The sequence below is a fragment of the Lactuca sativa genome, chromosome 7 (assembly GCF_002870075.4).
Source record: "Lactuca sativa cultivar Salinas chromosome 7, Lsat_Salinas_v11, whole genome shotgun sequence".
Lineage (NCBI taxonomy): Eukaryota > Viridiplantae > Streptophyta > Magnoliopsida > Asterales > Asteraceae > Lactuca > Lactuca sativa.
This window is the reverse complement of record NC_056629.2, coordinates 155,151,454-155,172,131: the sequence shown is the minus strand read 5'-3', so window position 1 is coordinate 155,172,131 and position 20,678 is coordinate 155,151,454.

The following is a 20,678-nucleotide window of genomic DNA, read 5'->3' as shown; positions in this document are numbered from 1 at the left end:
ATAACTGAAGGTTTCAATGATAATACTTTTAAACACACAAAGGATTTAACTTACAAATGTACATATCTGGAAAATATAGGATTTTTTATGGATTTCTATTACTCACAAACATAAGTTTCAGTTTTTATATTACATGTTCGTAAAACTCTTTTACACCAACAGCAACACTAAATTCTTATGAACTCACCAGCTTTATGCTGATACTCGTTTTCAAAATCACTTGTATCCTCAGGTCAAAGATAGACAGGTACTGGTGCAGCTTTTGGAGAAGATGGAGCACATACAAGACCCATCTTTTACTTTGTTATACATTTGGTGTCTATTAAACTTTACAGAAGACGTTTGTAATAAAACTTACTATATAAATGCAATGGTAGTTGTCGCTTGTTTTTACTATTATGCAATTGTTATGATACTGTACATGACGTCCTCCACCCCAGAACGTATTCCGCTGTTCTCAGTTTTGGGGTGTGACCGATTGGTATTAGAGCATTGTTTATAGTGAATCAAGTATATTAATCTATAAAAGATATACGAACTATAAACACTTCAGGACTAAAACACTCTGACCAAGAATATATACTTATAAATACTAAAATATTTAATTAACTATATATATATATATATATATATATATATATATATATATATATATATACATTCACCATTACAAAAGGGCCAGTATCATACTAGAACAGAACAAAAGTATAAAGATTGTTGAACAACACAGCTAAACTTAGAGACATATAGTCACATCTGGGGGGATGTAGCCTGATCAACTACATTTATCCAGGAGTGACTAGCATGTGCCTAAGAGTGATGGTGATGTTGCAACGAGTCTAAAAACTTACCAACACTACCACAAGAACGTTAGAACAAGAACACTATAGGAGTATTCTGCACTCTACTAACTACATATGTGATAACTAAAAGGGTCGTTACTGGTAGGACAATAGTTACTAAGTGGATACACCGTGGTTACATGTGACTAGGGCGCTATAGACTCAGAATCTATGGCCTTTGCTTCATTTCCTGTTCTTTTTTGATTGGGGATCTAAAGTTAGGGTTGCTTATTCGAAGGACTATCTTGCTTCGGATACATGTAATTGGTATGCACTACGCAAGTATTTGGTCGACTAATAACGATCCACCTTATAAGTATCCTAGATGAGTACGTCTATTAACCTTTCTTTCCCCATTCTCACCTAGATAGCCTGGCTGGCTTCCACCATCCAGGCAATCCGTATTATCCAAACCAAGGCAATGGAGGATGGCTCGATGAGGAGCCAGAAAATGATCACCCGATCCCTTTGGATGATCACCATGCTGAAGGCTTCTCGGATAGTTCCAGCTCCGAGCCAGAAGTTAACAACCTACCCCCTGAAGCTCCAAACCCCAACCCCTGTCTGGCATTTCAAGGTCCCACTCCCATGTGGGCAATAACCTTGAACCGATGGAACGAGGAGCAAGGTCAACCTTTACCTTACAATGGAGACCGAATCATCTACAACATAAGCGAGGGTGGATCAGCAGACCGAGTTCTACCCATCATGGTCTGCAGGATTGCCAGGAACGTTGAGCAAGGTCAAGCAGCAATTGGCCGAGTTGTAAAAGTGGATGACAACTCAAATCTCAACATTGTTCGCATCCGCCAACTTGAAAAAGCTATGGATAGGATGAGGAGGACCAATGAGGCTCCACAGCAACAGCTAGCTGCATCCTGAGCCGATGTTAGGGAACTCCGAGCACGTCAGAGGGCTCATGAATGACACCTTCAGGAAGTTATGCGCCAACTAGTTGATCTGAGGGTACGCCCAATGGGCACCCATCGCCAATTAAAGATGTAGAAACATCTCACTCTTTTGTTGAGGATTAGCCTTTTCTTTTCTATGCTCGGTAGAGCACTTGTCTGTAAACATTCCTAACTTTGAAAGAACTTTAATTAGGCCTCTAGACTGCCAACATTTTCCTTATGGTTTGTTGTAAGACCTACTGTTAGTTCACTTTTGCCGAACTTGTATTACATCATTAATACCAATAAATTAGCAGTTAACTACTCTATTTCTATGACTCTCTCTCTGATTTTCGGGTTATGTTGATTTAGTCCATGAAACTCTCTTATCATACTTGCAATAGAATCTTACTATTGCTATCATTTTTATGAACTTTCAGTAAAAGATGCCTCCTCGCAAGCGCCCAAACAGAGGCATACCAACAACTCAAACCCCACCTCCACCACCTCCTCCTCCGTAGTTCGATCCAGTGCTGTTTCAAACAGCTGTGACCGCAGTTGTGACGGCAGCTATGGCTCAAATGAATTGTGGCGATGCTAGTGGAGCCGGAATGGGCACCAACTCCAAACATGGAGAAATTCCCTCGCATACACAGGGGTGTACTTATAAAGATTTCATGAACTGTAAAGCCACATTTTTCAATGGGGTCGGATGAATCCTTGCTCTGTCCCAATGGATCGAGAGAGCCGAAGCCGTTTTTGAGATGTGCTCATGCCCCGAAGAAAGTAAAATCAAGTTCGCTGCTGCCACCTTCACCGAAAGGGCCCTGACATGGTGGAATGGCCATGTCAATTCACTCTCCTTAGTAACAGGCAATGCCATGGGCTGGGACACACTAAAGGACCTGCTGAGAAAGGAGTACTGCCCTAGAGGAGAGGTACAGAAGCTTGAAGAGGAACTCTGCAACCTCAAAATGAAGGGGACATACATAGTGGCTTATACGGCCAGGTTCTGCGACCTGGTAGCTATGTGCCCTAACATGATCCCTTCTGAGACCAAGAAAATCGAGCGATACATCTGGGGTTTAGTGCCCCCGTATCAAGGAAATGTTCTATCTTCCCATCCTGCAACCTTTGACAGCGCCAAGGAGCTGGCCCACAGGTTGGTTGATCATGAAACTCCATCCACTCCAGCAACAGCAACCACAACTGCCACTGCACCACCCAAATCAACTGACAAAAAAAGGAAGCGTTGGGATCAGAAGAAGGGCAAGAAAACTCAAACCTCCTCCAAAGACCAACAAATTCTGGCTGTCCATGCTGCCACCACTCCTGCTACCCCGGTACCAGCAAAAACCTATGTTGCGAACCTGCCCAAGTGCCCCTTCCATCACAACGACCCCTGTCGTGAATTGCAATGCACCAACTGCGGCCGGAAGGGCCATACTGTCCGGTTTTGCAGATCCCAACCCAAACCTATCTCCCAAGTCCCCAGTTCGGGAGTGAGCCAGGCCTGCTATGGCTGCGGGGACGCTGGCCATTTCAAGAAAAACTGTCCGAAGGCTGGGAATGCGGGAGGAACAGGAAGACTACTCGCTATTGGGCACAACGAAGCAGTAGCGGACCCCGAAGCAGTCACGGGTACGCTCCTTCTCAACAACTCTTATGCTTGTTTCTTATTCGATATTGGTGCAGAAAGAAGCTTCATAAACCAAAACTTTAAACACTTACTTAAGCAATCCCCACAACCACTAAAAGAAACATTCGTCGTAGAAATTTCTAACAGAAAGACCGAAAGTTCTAACGAAGTCTACATAGGTTGTACCCTCACGTTAGATGATCATTCGTTCCCAATCGACCTCATACCAGTCTCGATCAAGAGTTTCGATGTCATTGTTGGCATGGACTGGTTGAGCCGTCATCGTGCTGATATTCTATGTTTCGACAAAGCCATCCGCCTAAATCTATTGAATAACGAAACCCTGTTGATCTACGGAGACAAACCCGGTACAAGCCTTCGTCTCATCTCCAATATTCAAGCTCAGAAGTACTTACGTAAGAAATATCACGCATTCCTTGCACACGTCGTCGACACGAGCCAGAAAGCGAGAGATCTAAAATACATTCCTGTTGTATGCGATTTCCCTGATGTCTTTCCAGAGGACCTTCCAGGTTTACCTCCCAAATGTCAGGTTGAGTTCAGAATCGAACTAGTCCCAGGGGCTAGCCCTGTAGCTAAGTCGCCCTATCGTTTAGCGCCTGCAGAGATGCAAGAACTGTCTGGTCAACTTAACGAGTTGCTCAGCAAGGGCTTTATAAGACTGAGTTTCTCACCCTAGGGAGCTCCGGTCTTGTTCGTGAAGAAGAAAGACGGATCGTTCTGTATGTGCATCGATTATAGGGAGCTCAACAAACTCACGGTAAAAAATCGCTACCCTCTTCCCCGTATAGACGACCTATTCGACCAACTGCAAGGGGCAAGTTACTTCTCCAAGATTGATCTTAGGTCCGGGTATCACCAGTTACGAGTACTCGAGGAGGATGTTCTGAAGAAAGCCTTCCGAACTCGTTACGGACCCTACGAGTTCATAGTGATGCCCTTTGGACTGACTAATGCACCCGCAGTGTTCATGGACTTGATGAATAGGGTGTGTCGTCCATACTTAGATTAGTTCATCATCACCTTTATTGATGATATACTCGTCTACTCTCGGAGTGTGGAAGAACACAGGAATCATCTATGACGAGTCCTAGAAACCGTACGAACGGAGAAGTTATACGCGAAGTTCTCTAAGTGCGAATTTTGGATCTGAAGAGTTGAGTTCATTGGACACGTGGTTAGTGAGGAAGGAATCCACGTGGAACCATCCAAGATTAAAGCTATCGAGAACTGGTCAGCACCGAAGACGCCTACAGAAATTCGTCAATTTGTAGGCCTCGCTGGCTACTACCGCAGATTCATTCAGAAGTTTTCTCGGATTGCGAAACCTCTCACCACGTTAACAAAGAAAGGCATGACATTCGACTAGGAAGAGAAACAGGATAAGGCATTCCAGACCCTGAAGCGAGCCCTATGCACCACACCGGTATTATCGCTTCCCGAAGGAACAGAAGATTTTGTGGTATACTGCGATGCATCGAACCAAAGGCTCGGTTGTGTCTTGATGCAACGAGGTAAGGTCATCCCCTATGCCTCAAGGCAGCTGAAGACACATGAGGTTAACTACACCACTCACAACCTCGAGTTAGGGGCGGTTGTATTCACTCTAAAGATCTGGAGACATTACCTGTATGCAACGAAGAGCATAATATACACTGACTATAAAAGCCTCCAACACATACTGAACCAGAAGGAGCTCAATATAAGACAACGACGGTGGGTTGAACTACTCAATGATTACGACTGCGAGATTCGTTATCACCCGGGGAAAGCCAATGTAGTAGCAGACACCCTAAGTAGAAAAGAGTATTCTGGTTGAAGGGTCAAGTCATTAACAATGACTATCAATTCGCATCTATCCACACAGATTAAGGAGGCTCAGCTCGAAGCCTTAAAGCCTGAGAATGTGGCGGGAGAATCATTACGTGGAATGGATAAGAACATGGAGATCAAGGGTGATGGAGCCTATTATCTCATGGACAGAATCTGGATGCCGCGCCATGGTGGTTTCAGAGACTTGGTCATGAAGGAAGCACACAACACTCGATATTCCGTTCACCCAGGTTCAGACAAGATGTATCTGGATCTCAAAAAGCTATACTGGTGGCCTAACATGAAAGCAGAGATTGCTACCTTCATGAGTAAATGCCTTACTTATGCAAAGGTCAAGGTCGAATATCAGAAGCCATCAGGTCTTCTCCAACAACCGGAGTTACCGGTGTGGGAGTGGGAGCGGATCACTGTGCACTTCATAACTAAGCTACCCAAGACAACGGGTGGGCTGGATACCATATGGGTCATCGTCGACAGATTGACCAAGTCCGCACACTTCCTACCCATCAAAGAAACAAACAAGATGTAGAAACTCGCAAGAACATACATTAAGGAAATAGTTCGGCTGCATGGTGTCCCTATATCTATTATCTCTGATAGAGATAGTAGGTTTACTTCGAGATTTTGGCAATCACTACAAAACACATTAGGGACGAGGTTGGCCATGAGTATAGCCTACCATCCGCAGACTGACGGACAAAGTGAGAGGACGATCCAATCCTTAGAGGATATGCTACGAGCCTGTGTGATTGACGAAGGAAACCTTTGGAATTCCAGGTGGGAGATTGAGTCCTTTTGAAAGTCTCACCCTGGAAGGGTATGATACTCTTCGGAAAGCATGGAAACTTGAATCCAAGGTACATAGGGTCTTTCGAGATTCTCGCTAGAATCGGCCCCGTAGCTTACAAACTCAACCTACCCCACGAGCTGAGTAACATACATCCTACCTTCCATGTCTCAAACTTGAAGAAATGCCTGTCCGACGAGACTCTCGTAATCCCACTCGACAAGATTGAAGTCAACGAGAGCCTCAACTTTGTGGAAGAGCCTGTGGAGATTATGGACCAGGAGGTCAAACGAATGAAACAAAGCCGCATCCCAATTGTGAAGGTTCGATGGAACGCCAAACGAGGACCAGAGTTCACTTGGGAGCACGAGGATCAAATGAAACTCAAATATCCCCATCTCTATGCTTACTAATACTGTAATAACTTAACTACTTGAATTCTAAATTTCGGGACGAAATTTCCTTAACGGGGGGATGATGTGACAACCCAAAATTTATTCTGTAATTATAACCCGTCTCCGTTAATAGAATATTCTATTTTATAAAAGTTTCGTTAATTTGGGGTCGACAAATAAATAAATGTTTTATTTTATTTTCATTTTATGTTATTATCGTCGTAATAAAATAAATAAAAACACGTAAATTATCTTTCCATTTAATTGGAAAAAGTTTATTTTAATTACGACCATTTAGCCGGGTAAAAACTTTAAACCTCGTTAAACATAAGTATAGGGTAGTTGTATACCGGGTACAACACCCAAGCCCTATATAAGGGTGGGTGGGCACCCCTTAGGACCTTTTTACCACACTAGACACTCTTTCTCTCTCTAATCTCTCTCCTCAAGTCCGATTTCATCTCAAGAACCGCAAGTTTTCCGCTCCAAATCGTAAGTTCTCTCATCCTAACTTGATCTAAACATCATTGTTTGTTGTTTTAGCTCAAAAATCATCCAAGAAAGCCAAAGAAAAGGAGTTTACAGCCTAAGAACCTCTTGAGGCCGTAAACCCCTAAAATGATGCCAAAAGTGCCCAAATTCTCCCCTTTAGGCTTAGAAACCAGTTTTGGGTTAAACCTTGAAGTGTTTGAGCCATGAATCCTCAAGTTTGAGGGCTTGAAAGAGGGTTTACGGTCCAAGCATATGCTTAGACCGTAAACTCCCTCTAAGCATGCAAATCAAGCCCAAAACACTTCTAAACCACATTTTAGGCTTAGATATGACTTAGGGGCTTACTATTTCGGACTTGGAACACCTAAACATCATCAATTGAAGGGTAAACTAGCGTTTACGGCCCAAGCATATGCTTAGACCATAAACTCCCTTAAACCATGTCAAATGACACTCTAAACCCCTAAAAAGCCTTATACCCTCACTAGAACTTGTTAGAAATGAGCCAAGGACCTCAAAATCGAAGATTGGAGGGTGTCCAAGAGTTTACTACCATAAACCATGGGGTTTACGGCCATAAACTCCCAAGGAGTGGTCCTTGGACCGTAAACTCCAAGGGAGTACCCTCCTTTAAACCTAAACACCCCTTAAGCCTCGGATTAATCCCTGTAACTACCCCAGGTAATGGATGAACCCTTTTAGCACTCAAACCCTCTCCTTCCATGAGTTTATGGTTGTAAACTCATGGAGGAAATGGTCCCCCAACCTTAAACTCACTCAAGGTGAGTTTTAGGAGAGTAAACTCCATGGTGAGGTCTTATACTCTCTCCTTGCAACCCATTAGCCTTCTAGCACTCAACCATAATGCTTTTAGTCACATTAGGATGTCTATATGTGTTTAATTAGAGTTTAAATCAGTAATTACTTGTAAGCATATGTCTTCATATGTTACTAGGGTCATAAAGGGTGTACAAGTCTTTACTTGACACCAAACGCTCATTCGACACTTCCACCCGATCTACTCATTGCAGGTGAGTTCATACCCCTTAATGAACCTTTTCAAATGTTTTTACATGTTTTCGGTGGGGAACAAGTATAATGCTACAAGTCTTATTATCAAATCGTATGCGATTCATAACTTACCATCAAAAAGGAATTTTTCTACACTTTTAGCTACTTATCAATAAAATAGTTTTTAATTAACTATCAAATGCATTTTTAAGGTTAAATTGTTGTTAAACTATTTTCAAACTGTGTTTAAACTACTTTTCTTTTAAAAATATATCTACACTAATATATTTATATAAGTAATACTTGAAAGACTTAGGACCGATAGCTTGCCTTACTTCATATTCTTGTTTGATGTGGTCTTAGGGTATCTGTTATCCATCCGACTGTCGTAGATTTGTTAGTTATATATCATATATATTTGTGTTAGATATGAAAGTCTTCATCTTATTCAATACCCTTGTTATTCAAAGGCATGAAATCATACACACTAGTTAACTATGATAGGTATAGTTAAGACTACTGCGCGTTACCTCTACTACTACTATACTCACTATAACTGCTATTATTACAAGTTAATACATGTATAAGAGAACACTCTATGAACTATACTAAAAGTCTACTATATTATAACACGAGAGAATACACTAATCCAGAGTATAACACACTATCCCTCTATAAGGCACTCTACCTCGCTTACGCCATGTAACCTGAGCTTCCCGAAAGGAAAGCAACACTACATGTATAGATCTATACAGGCAGGACGCTATTACATCCCAACTGTTAACTACAGTCCGAGCCGACCAAGCCTAGGGGTGGCACTACATCACTACACTACGTATGACCGGGAAGGTCATCGGGTTCCCTATTATCATATAGTTGGTTACATGAAGGATTACACCTATATCCAAATTAATACAGTAAGACTTGAAGTCTAAGCTAATATCCCGAAGTAAATAAATTTCTATTACTAACTAAAGTTGCACCGCTACTACTGTTAACAAGCATAACATTTCTTCAGCTATGTTACTCTAATGCGATTTATTACTATACTGTTATAACTGAAGGTTTCAATGATAGTACTTTTACACACACAAAGGATTTAACTTACAAATGTACATATCTGGAAAATATAGGATTTTCTAGGGATTTCTACTACTCACAAATGTAAGTTTCAGTTTTTATATTACGTGTTCGTAAAACTCTTTTACACCAACAGCGACACTAAATTCTTATGAACTCACCAGCTTTATGTTGATACTCATTTTCAAAATAATTTGTATCCTCAGGTCAAAGATAGACAGGTACTGGTGCAGCTTTTGGAGAAGATGGAGCACATACAAGACCTATCTTTTATTTTGTTATACTTTTGGTGTCTATTAAACTTTACAGAACACGTTTGTAATTAAAATTACTATATAAATGCAATGGTAGTTGTCGCTTGTTTTTACTATTATGCAATTGTTATGATACTGTACATGACGTCCTCCACCCCAGAACGTATTCCGCTATTCTCGGTTTTGGGGTGTGACAGAACGTGACCGTTATCAAGAAGACGAAAGATCTTAATCATCTCAGTCTTGCTGAAACAATGGCGATAATCAAAGCATGTGACCTAGATGACAAACAACGAGAGATTAACCATGTGAATTCCTATTCGTCAGCAAATCTTGGAATCTCATCAAACAGTGCTTTCTCGTCATTGACTCCCTCTCCAAGCCAAGGCTTTGCTGTCCAACAACCTCAGAACCAAGCCTTTGTTACTCCTTTTGTAGCACCATTCAATTCTTCATCAGCTGCACCACATCCACAAAATCGAACTTTCCTAGTTCCACAAGCTGCATCTTCTTCAAGTGCACCAGTGTTGACTCCTTCTCACCATTCCAAAGAAAGTGATGAAAACTTGGCGCTTGCTACTAGACTCGTAAACTGCTATAATGCCTTCGTAGCTGGAGAACTTCCCCCACAATTGTCTTTTGCAGATCTGGATCAAACTCATCTAGAAGATGTAGAAGAAATGCACATTACTTGGCAAATAACAATGGCTGTTTTCAGAGCTAAATAATTCGCAAAGAAAACTAGAAAGAATAATTGGGGAATGAATGCTGACAAGAAAGTTGGGTTCAATAAAGGAAAAATGATATTCTATAATTGTCACGAGCCAAGTCACTTCGCTCGTGAATGTCCAAAGCCAGATCGGAGGGTGAATAACGATAGAACTATGGTGCCCATGGGAAATGGTCGTTGAAATGTTGCAGACCATAATGAAACTGCAAATCTTGCTGTTGTAGCTTAATCATTCGACTGGGAGGATCAGATTCAGGCCCTATGCATCTCAGGACCTGAGAATGCTCATCTAGCTCAAATCAACAGTATTCCTGAGGAAGAGGTTGCAGCAGATCCTGAAGAAGAGATGATGAACTTGCAATTTACTTTTATGGTGTCTTTTGCTTCAGAGCCCGACAAGAAGGAGGTTAGTCATTCTACTTGTTCTCAAACATGCGTTGAAAATGTTAGGAATCTTCTTGAACATATAGAATTTTGACGTAGAGAAAATGAGGACTTGAAGTATGAAGGATATCAACTTAGAAAAGAACAAAAACCATTAAAAGAAAAATTAGAGGCAAAAACAAATGACTTTCGGAAACTTCAAGAAGAGTACAGTAATAATTTTGCTAATTATCGATTTGTAACTGAACAACTCACTAAGCTAATTGTAGAACATGACACATGGAAAAACAAATTTGAAAATGAAAATTTTAATTTTAGAAAATTCGATGTGTCAAGTGAAGTAGTTGCTTGAATGATTGAGCATAGTTTAGAATTCCAACATAACTAGAAAAAGGGATTAGGATATGATAAAGTGCCTCCACCTTTCAATCACTCTTATGAGTATAATCCTTTTAAAAAGAAGTAGAATGCTAGGGAACCTCATCTCAAATATGGAAATCCCACTGGTTTTGTATCAGGAGGTGTTGTTCATTTTGAAAATACTAATGATTCTACTCTTGATGAAGATCAATCCTTAAGTTCATCTAAAAAAGAAGTTGCTGAAAGCATTTTTGAGATAAAATGTGTTCCTGAAAATGATGTTTCTTCGTCACATTTTAATCTTTCTGTTTCTGATGTTTCCGATGTCAAAACTAATGTTTCATGCACATCTTCATAAAAATCTGACTCTTCACAAAGCACACAACCTGATTCACCTTCACTAATCTCACAATCTGATTCTTGTACATGATCATGTGGGAAAAGTAAGGGTGTTATTCAGAAAAATAAATCAGAGAATTGCATTACCAGCTCAAATAATAAAAAAAATTTGTTTTAATTGTGGTACTGTTGGTCATATTGCTATAAATTGTCTGAATAGGATGTTTGTGTATTACCTGTCACAAAGAGGGGAGAATGAGTCTAGAGGACGATCTTTTACTAGAAAGTCCTCAAGAATTCGCTCTCAAGATGATGATTGGAAGAATGATCAAAACAAGAAAAGGGCTGTTTTTCAAAGGAATAAATAGGTTTTTAATAACAAAGTAACAAACAGTTTGCCAAAATCGAACAAGGCTCCGCCAAGGTCAATTTCATCAAAGAGCAGTTTTGGGTCTTCAACCACTTCTAGTTGAAAATCCAGATTCTCAAAGCAAACTGAAAAGAAAAATGTTTCAAAACCACCTGTGATTGTTTGGAAACCTAAAATACCAGTGGATGACCAAATTAACTTCCAACCACTCATCATCATCCTCTGTTTATGTTGTAAATGATAGTTCAAAATCTAAAAAATCAAGAGATAAATCCGTGAATGTTAAGGGTCAACCCAGGATTGTAATGACCTGGGTCCCCAAATCTAAATGATTCCGCTCATCGTGCAGGGACAGTTGCGGAGGAATGTCGTCAGACCCTAGTATGTCGATAGCGGATGCTCCCGACACATGACATGAGATATCTACCAATTACAGAACATTCAGATTTGTGACAAAAGTTATTCAACCCACTTCACTAATAAGGAATGTCTAATCTTAAAGCCTGGCATTGTCATCCTAGAGGAATGTCGATAGCGGATGCTCCCGACACATGACATGAGATATCTACCAATTACAGAACATTCAGATTTGTGACAAAAGTTATTCAACCCACTTCACTGATAAGGAATGTCTAATCTTAAAGCCTGGCATTGTCATCCTAGAGGAGTGGATTCTTGTTAAATCAAAGCGGGATGGAAATGCCTACATAATTGACATGAATAGCAATGTCCATGATCAAGTAACTTGCCTCTTTTCAAAGGTCTCTGAACAAGATGCTATCATGTGGCATCGAAGACTCAGGCATGCCAATTCAAAGAACCTAAATTGTCTTGAGAAAAAACGAAATGGTCCGTGGTCTTGCAGTAAAAGACTTCATAACTTTTAAGAAATGTGTGTCATGTGTGACATCCCCAAAATCTCGGCCAGAAAAGACCGATTTTCATTTATGCTTTTAAATATTTTCAGAGTAAATCCTTTTGATTTGAAAGAGTTGCGGAATTTGTTCCCAAAAACAAAACATGATAAAACATTGTTTACCGAAGCATTTCATAAAAGAAATGTATTTTCATTATAATCAAAACTCGGGGTGTCATGTTCCGATACAGACCAATAAGCATAAACGAATACATTACAAGTCATATAACAAATATAAACATATGCAGACTTGTAAACAAAACAACTTGATGGTTCATCCATCTCATGCCCTTCCGCCACTACCTGTAATACAATTTAAAACTGAGTGGGTCAGGCTTGGGAGCCTGGTGAGCATATAGGGTTTTCAACCCACAATAAATATCATATTTAATTTTCACCAACCAACAATAACCCAATTACCCATTCCCGTTATTCTCACTTTAATGTCCCTAAAACAACTAACATAAGGGACCTAGTCTAAGAATATTTCATCGGGGCGACAACACATGCTTCGGGGGTACCTCAGCAATATAAGTCAAATAAGGCAACCATGAGGGGGATGGAGTACAGCGAATGAACACCCAAGTTCATTAACACCTACAGGTGGCGAACCTGCTAATGTTTCCACAAGACTGTCTAGAATAGCCAGTGGTCGTCATCTAAACTCCGCTAGATGACTCAATCAAACAACAACGAGGCCTCTCATCTGTTTATTACACACCAACTGTCTACCCATGTTCTACCCAACATATTAGTAGATAAAAATATACATTTGTATACATAGTTTAAAGAAAACCTGTATAGCATGCTTTAATCAACACATATATCACATAACAGATGAGGCACACACACACATAACACATATCTCATAAAGAAATAAGCAGATCTATAAGATAGAAGAGAGTGAATACTCATTCACACATAACACAACCAAATATATACACATAGCACGTATTTTTATATAAAATACTTCGTATTATTGTATTAGAAGAAATAACTACACACTCACTTGATCAGAAGATGATCGGACAGCACTACGGCTTATAGAAGTAGTAATCCACAGCAGATCTGGAAGATCTTCTCGAAAATCGAACTTCTCGCGGGCAGAGCTTCGACTCGGGAACCGCGCTTTTCGGGATCTTCAGGATCTCGGGACTTGCCTCGGGGCTAGAGTATGATACCGGGACTTCGGGGTAGCTTCGAGGGTTTTTGCACAGAGCTTCGACACGAAAACGAGAGGGAATTGGCAAAAATACCCGGAACCCTCGCATCCTATTTATAGGAGGCTGGAGCCTCGGAGTACGCGGGGCGTACTGCGTTACGCGGGGCGTACTGCCCAAAACGTCATTGCTTACGTATCCGAAGTGCTCGAGTGCGAGTGTCGACATCCCTCGGAGTACGCTGGGCGTACTCGAGTACGCGGGGCGTACCTCGGATCAGATCGGTGACTCCTTCGGATAATGCTTCCGAATTTTGATTTAAATATAAATACAAAATGATTAATAAACTTCGGAAATTCATAACTTCTTCATACGAACTCCGTTTTCGACGTTCTTTATATCCACGGAAAGGTGAGACCATGCTCTACGACTTTTGTTTAGACTCCGTCGGCTAATTTTGACTTTATTTTTATTAATTATTTTTAATAGGCCGGGACAGAAACTTTCGTTATAAATTCATAACTTCTTCGTTTGACGTCCGTTCTCGCCTAACTTTTTATCGTTTCAATACCAACAATGAGATCTTCGATTCTCATTTAGATTGCTTCGGCTAACAACCGCTCGATCTCAAATCGAGTAAAACAGGCTGTATATCGCTAAGCCGGAACTTCGATAAATCATAACTTCCTCATACGAAGTCAGATTTGGGCGTTCTATATATATTCGGAAACCTCGTTTCAACTACTACAACATTAACCAAATATATTAAGTTTATTTTACACTTAAATTTTGACGCTTATTTTTATTCTTAATTAATCAAACCACATAATTAAGCAATTAAGCACAAAACACACAATACTCAAATAATACAATCTTATTATTTCAAAACGGGTTACAGAGGTTAACCTAGACTATTACATTGCTACAAATGGCAAGCCCGAAACACAGGCGTTACAATTCTCTCCACCTTAGAATGATTCCGTCCCCGGAATCACACATCAACAAACAAATGCGGATAGCGACTCAACATGTCACTCTCCGTCTCCCAGGTGAGATTCGGCCCATTCGTGTGTTTCCATCGGACAAGCACTAACCCAACCATTTTGCGTCGCAACTTCTTAGTCTTTCGGTCAACAATTGCCTCTGGTTCTTCAATCAACCTTTTGTTCTCATCAATTCTCAATTCAGAAATTGGAATTATATCGGGAACTTCTCCCGTGAACTTCCTCAAATAACACACATGAAAGGTGTTGTGAATTCCATTCAGTTCTTCGGGTAATTCGAGCTTGTAAGCTTGATTCCCAATCCTCTGAAGGACTTTAAAAGGTCCAATAAACCTTGGACTCAACTTTCCCCTTTTACCAAATCTTATAAGTCCCTTCCACGGCGAGACTTTAAGCAAAACCGAATCTCCAACCTCAAAAGTCATCGGTCTTCGCTTCTTGTCAGCATAGCTCTTTTGACGATCTTGAGCTGCTAACATTCTTTCCCTAATTATTTTCAACTTTTCAGCAGTTTGATGAACCAACTCTGGTCCCATAAACTGCTTTTCCCCAGCCTCAAGCCAACAAGACGGCGTACGACACTTCTGTCCATACAAAGCTTGAAAAGGTGCCATCTTAATGCTCGAGTGAAAACTATTATTATAGGAAAATTCTACCAACGGTAAATGTTCATCCCAATTACCTAGGAATTCCAAGGTACATGCTCTCAGCATATCTTCAAGTGTTTGTATTGTTCTTTCACTCTGACCATCAGTCTGCGGATGGTAAGCTGTGCTTAAACATAACTTGGTACCCATTTCCTCTTGTAGACTTTTCCAAAACCTTGAGGTGAAACGGCTATCACGATCCGATACAATCGTTAACGGAACACCGTGAAGCCTCACAATTTCCTTCACGTAAGAATTCGCAAGCTTTTCCATAGACCATTTCTCCCTGGCCGCTATGAAATGCGCACTCTTAGTGAATCGATCAACGACCACCCAAATCATGTCGTGACCATTCTTTGTTCTGGGCAGTTTAGTGACAAAATCCATAGCAATGTCTTCCCACTTACCCATAGGCACAGGCAAAGGTTCTAAACTCCCGTACGGTTTCTGATGTTGTGTCTTGACTCTCGCACAAGTCACACACTCGGCCACATACTTTGCAACATCAAGCTTCATCGTCGGCCACCAGTAGTAGGGTTTCAGGTCCCTATACATTTTAGTGCTACCCGGATGAATCGAGTACATGGTCTTGTGAGCTTCTTCCATCAGAAGATCCCTAATTCCTCCTGACTTAGGTACCCAAATACGATCTTGGAATACCTTCAGTCCATGACCGTTAGTACCAAACACCAACGTTTTACCCAAACGTTCCTCCTTTCGGTCATTTTTCTCAGAAGCTTCCTCTTGAGCTTTCTTTATACTTTCCACAATGGTCGAGACAACTTCAATTTTCAACGCTCTTGGCCTCTTCCTTTCAAGATTGACTTTCCGACTGAGAGCATCAGCAACAACATTAGCTTTACCGGGGTGGTAAAGTATCTCGCAGTCGTAGTCTTTAAGTAATTCTAGCCAGCGTCGTTGCCTCATATTCAATTCTTTCTGATTAAAGAGGTATTGGAGACTCTTATGATCAGTGAAAAGTTTGCACTTCGTGCCATAGAGGTAATGCCTCCATATTTTCAGAGCGAAAACTACCGCTGCCAACTCCAAATCATGAGTCGGGTAATTCGTTTCATGCTCTTTCAACTGTCGAGACGCATATGCTATCACCTTTTCTCTTTGGGTCAAAACACAACCCAATCCAACACCAGACGCATCGCTATAAACAGCGAAGTCTTCGACTCCATCGGGTAGAGAAAGTATCGGTGCCTCGCATAGCTTCTTCTTTAACTTCTCGAATGCTTCTTTATGCTTCTCACTCCAAGCATAAGTAGCTCCTTTGTGGGTCAAAGCTGTTAATGGAGTAGAAATCGAAGAAAAGCCTTGGATAAACCTTCGGTAATATCCGGCTAATCCTAAAAAGCTTCGAATCTCCGTGGGACTTTTCGGTTGTTCCCACTTCATCACAGCTTCGATCTTCGCTGGATCAACCATTATCCCTTCTTGGTTGACCACGTGACCCAAGAATTGGACCTCACGAATCCAAAAATCACATTTGGAGAACTTTGCATAAAGCTTCTCCTTCTTCAAAACTTCTAACACTTCTCGCAAGTGTCTGCCATGCTCCTCCTGGCTTTTCGAGTAGATCAGAATGTCGTCTATGAACACTATCACGGATTTGTCAAGGAAAGGATTACAAACCCTATTCATCAAATCCATGAACGCTGCTGGAGCATTAGTTAGTCCAAACGACATAACCAAGAACTCGTAGTGTCCATATCTAGTTCTGAACGCAGTCTTCTCGATATCTTGCTCTCTTACTTTCAGCTGATGATATCCTGACCTAAGATCGATCTTCGAGAAATAGCTCGAACCTTGCAATTGATCAAACAGGTCATCAATCCTCGGCAACGGATATCTATTCTTTATTGTTGCCTTGTTCAGCTCTCTGTAATCGATGCACATTCTCATACTTCCATCTTTCTTCTTTACAAATAACACTGGAGCTCCCCAGGGCGATGAACTAGGTCTAATGAAACCTTTGTCCAATAACTCCTGAAGTTGCATCATCAGCTCCTTCATCTCCGTCGGTGCTAATCGATAAGGTGCTTTTGCTATTGGCGTGGTTCCTGGTAACAAGTCTATTCTGAACTCCACTTGTCTATCAGGTGGTAATCCAGGAAGATCCTCGGGAAATACTTCCGGATAATCACACACCACTGGAATACTCTGCATCACCTTCTTTTCTTTCTTAGCATCAATCACGAATGCTAAATATGATGTACATCCCTTGGTCAAACACTTTCTGGCTTTCATTAGAGAAATGATTCCAGAATTCACTCTGCGTTTGTCCCCATACACCATAAACGAATCTTTCCCAGGCGGGTTTACTTTAACTATCTTCTTCTTGCACAAAATTTCGGCATCATTGGCGCTAAGCCAATCCATTCCCAAGACGATGTCGAAACCATTTAGTTCGATAGGCAATAATTCCTCGAGAAACTTATTCCCATTAAGGTCGATCAAGACGTTTTTCATACGATGGCTAACAGGTACAAACTTGCCACTAGCTACTTCGACTAATAAAGCATTATTTAGTCTATCAACAGGCAAAGCTAGCTTTCTACCAAACTCATGCGAAATAAAGGAGTAGTTGGCTCCAGAATCAAACAATATATGAGCAGGTAATTCGTTTACGAGAAAGGTACCTGAAGCGACATCAGCTTCATCTTTCGCAGCCTCAAGTGTCATCTGGAAGGCTCTCGCCTTCGGCTTTGGTGGAATGTTGGGCCTAGCTGCCTCCTTCTTCTTCGGACAGTCTTTCAAAATATGCCCCTCTTCATTACACCCAAAACACATCCTTTTGTTGTTCGGACATTCATTGGCAAAATGTCCAACCTTTCCACACTTGTAGCAGGTTACATCCTCGCTACATTTCCCAAAGTGCTTTTTCCTACACTTATCACACCACTTCGCTTCGCCTCCTTTTCCTCCAAACTTTTTCGAATCAGATTTCGAAAATTTGCTTCTTTTACTGGAACCAGATGTTCCCTCAAACTTTCTTTTCTCACCAACCTCAACCTTGTCGGTGGTTCTTCCTTTTATCATGTTCTCCACAGACTTGGCAGCCCAGATAGCTGCCTCTAGAGTAAGTGCCTGACGTACTGGCACCTCGTACTCCCATGGAAGTCCCTTCGCATACCGATCCACCTTTGTCAGCTCGTCTGGAACGATACGCAAGGCAAACTCCATCTTATCGGTGAAGTTATTGGTGTATTCATCTACTGACATGCTACCCTTCGTCAATGTCAGAAACTTGTTCTCCAACTCCAACAGATTTTGAGCCGAGCAGAACTTGCGCTTAAACTGCACCAAGAACTCTGCCCATGACAATTGCAGTGGCTCGCTAGGGCTTAAGGTCTTCCCTAGAGTGTTCCACCAACGAACGGCTCCACCTCGGAATTGTCGCACGGCATAGATAGTCTGCAACTTGCCTCTACAGCCACATGTCATAAAGGCTAACTCCATTTCGGAGATCCAATCCATAACCCCAATCGGATCCTCCTTTCCATTGAAGGTCGATGGTTTACAAGTCAAAAAGTCCTTGTACTTGCATCCCATTCCATCATTCCTTCCATCATGGTTATCTTGCCTAACTATCGGTGGGTTGGCTGGACCAACAGACCCACTGAAGTTTCCACCTTCCGAGTGCCCTTCATTCAGTTCAGGCTCTTCCACACGAATCGACAGTTCTTCACGATTTTGTTGAAGCAACCGTCTAGTTTCATCCATCTGACGATCCAACATCGTCTGAATCATCAATTGCACACCAGCCATGGTTATTGGCTCAGGTGCTGCTGCTACGACAGGTATTGGCTCAATCACTGGTGGTTGATTCCTGTTTTCGTCAGCATTTCCAACTCCACTTCTTGTTCTCACCATTTTGATCTACACCGAATAAGGTGAAATTAGATCCTCAATCATGATAGATATTCAAATCATCCTTATCACTCCGAAACGTTTACATGCTAGTTCTAATATCGTAGACGTACGCTTAGAATCCTACACACATAAGGTTTCTAGATCCGGTCGGCAACAGACCATAGATCCGAACAAATAATATCATATATGGCAACATATAACATTTAGCACATAAATCATTTTAGGCAACTTTCCTAAAATAAACTAGTGCTCGTGTCTAAATCACAACAGACACACATCTCAAAACTTCACTTAGCATTCTAAGTTTAAGTCTAGAAATCCTACAAATTCCTAGTTCGCTTAAACTAATGCTCTGATACCAAATGTGACATCCCCAAAATCTCGGCCAGAAAAGACCGATTTTCATTTATGCTTTTAAATATTTTCAGAGTAAATCCTTTTGATTTGAAAGAGTTGCGGAATTTGTTCCCAAAAACAAAACATGATAAAACATTGTTTACCGAAGCATTTCATAAAAGAAATGTATTTTCATTATAATCAAAACTCGGGGTGTCATGTTCCGATACAGACCAATAAGCATAAACGAATACATTACAAGTCATATAACAAATATAAACATATGCAGACTTGTAAACAAAACAACTTGATGGTTCATCCATCTCATGCCCTTCCGCCACTACCTGTAATACAATTTAAAACTGAGTGGGTCAGGCTTGGGAGCCTGGTGAGCATATAGGGTTTTCAACCCACAATAAATATCATATTTAATTTTCACCAACCAACAATAACCCAATTACCCATTCCCGTTATTCTCACTTTAATGTCCCTAAAACAACTAACATAAGGGACCTAGTCTAAGAATATTTCATCGGGGCGACAACACATGCTTCGGGGGTACCTCAGCAATATAAGTCAAATAAGGCAACCATGAGGGGGATGGAGTACAGCGAATGAACACCCAAGTTCATTAACACCTACAGGTGGCGAACCTGCTAATGTTTCCACAAGACTGTCTAGAATAGCCAGTGGTCGTCATCTAAACTCCGCTAGATGACTCAATCAAACAACAACGAGGCCTCTCATCTGTTTATTACACACCAACTGTCTACCCATGTTCTACCCAACATATTAGTAGATAAAAATATACATTTGTATACATAGTTTAAAGAAAACCTGTATAGCATGCTTTAATCAACACATATATCACATAACAGATGAGGCACACACACACATAACACATATCTCATAAAGAAATAAGCAGATCTATAAGATAGAAGAGAGTGAATACTCATTCACACATAACACAACCAAATATATACACATAGCACGTATTTTTATATAAAATACTTCGTATTATTGTATTAGAAGAAATAACTACACACTCACTTGATCAGAAGATGATCGGACAGCACTACGGCTTATAGAAGTAGTAATCCACAGCAGATCTGGAAGATCTTCTCGAAAATCGAACTTCTCGCGGGCAGAGCTTCGACTCGGGAACCGCGCTTTTCGGGATCTTCAGGATCTCGGGACTTGCCTCGGGGCTAGAGTATGATACCGGGACTTCGGGGTAGCTTCGGGGGTTTTTGCACAGAGCTTCGACACGAAAACGAGAGGGAATTGGCAAAAATACCCGGAACCC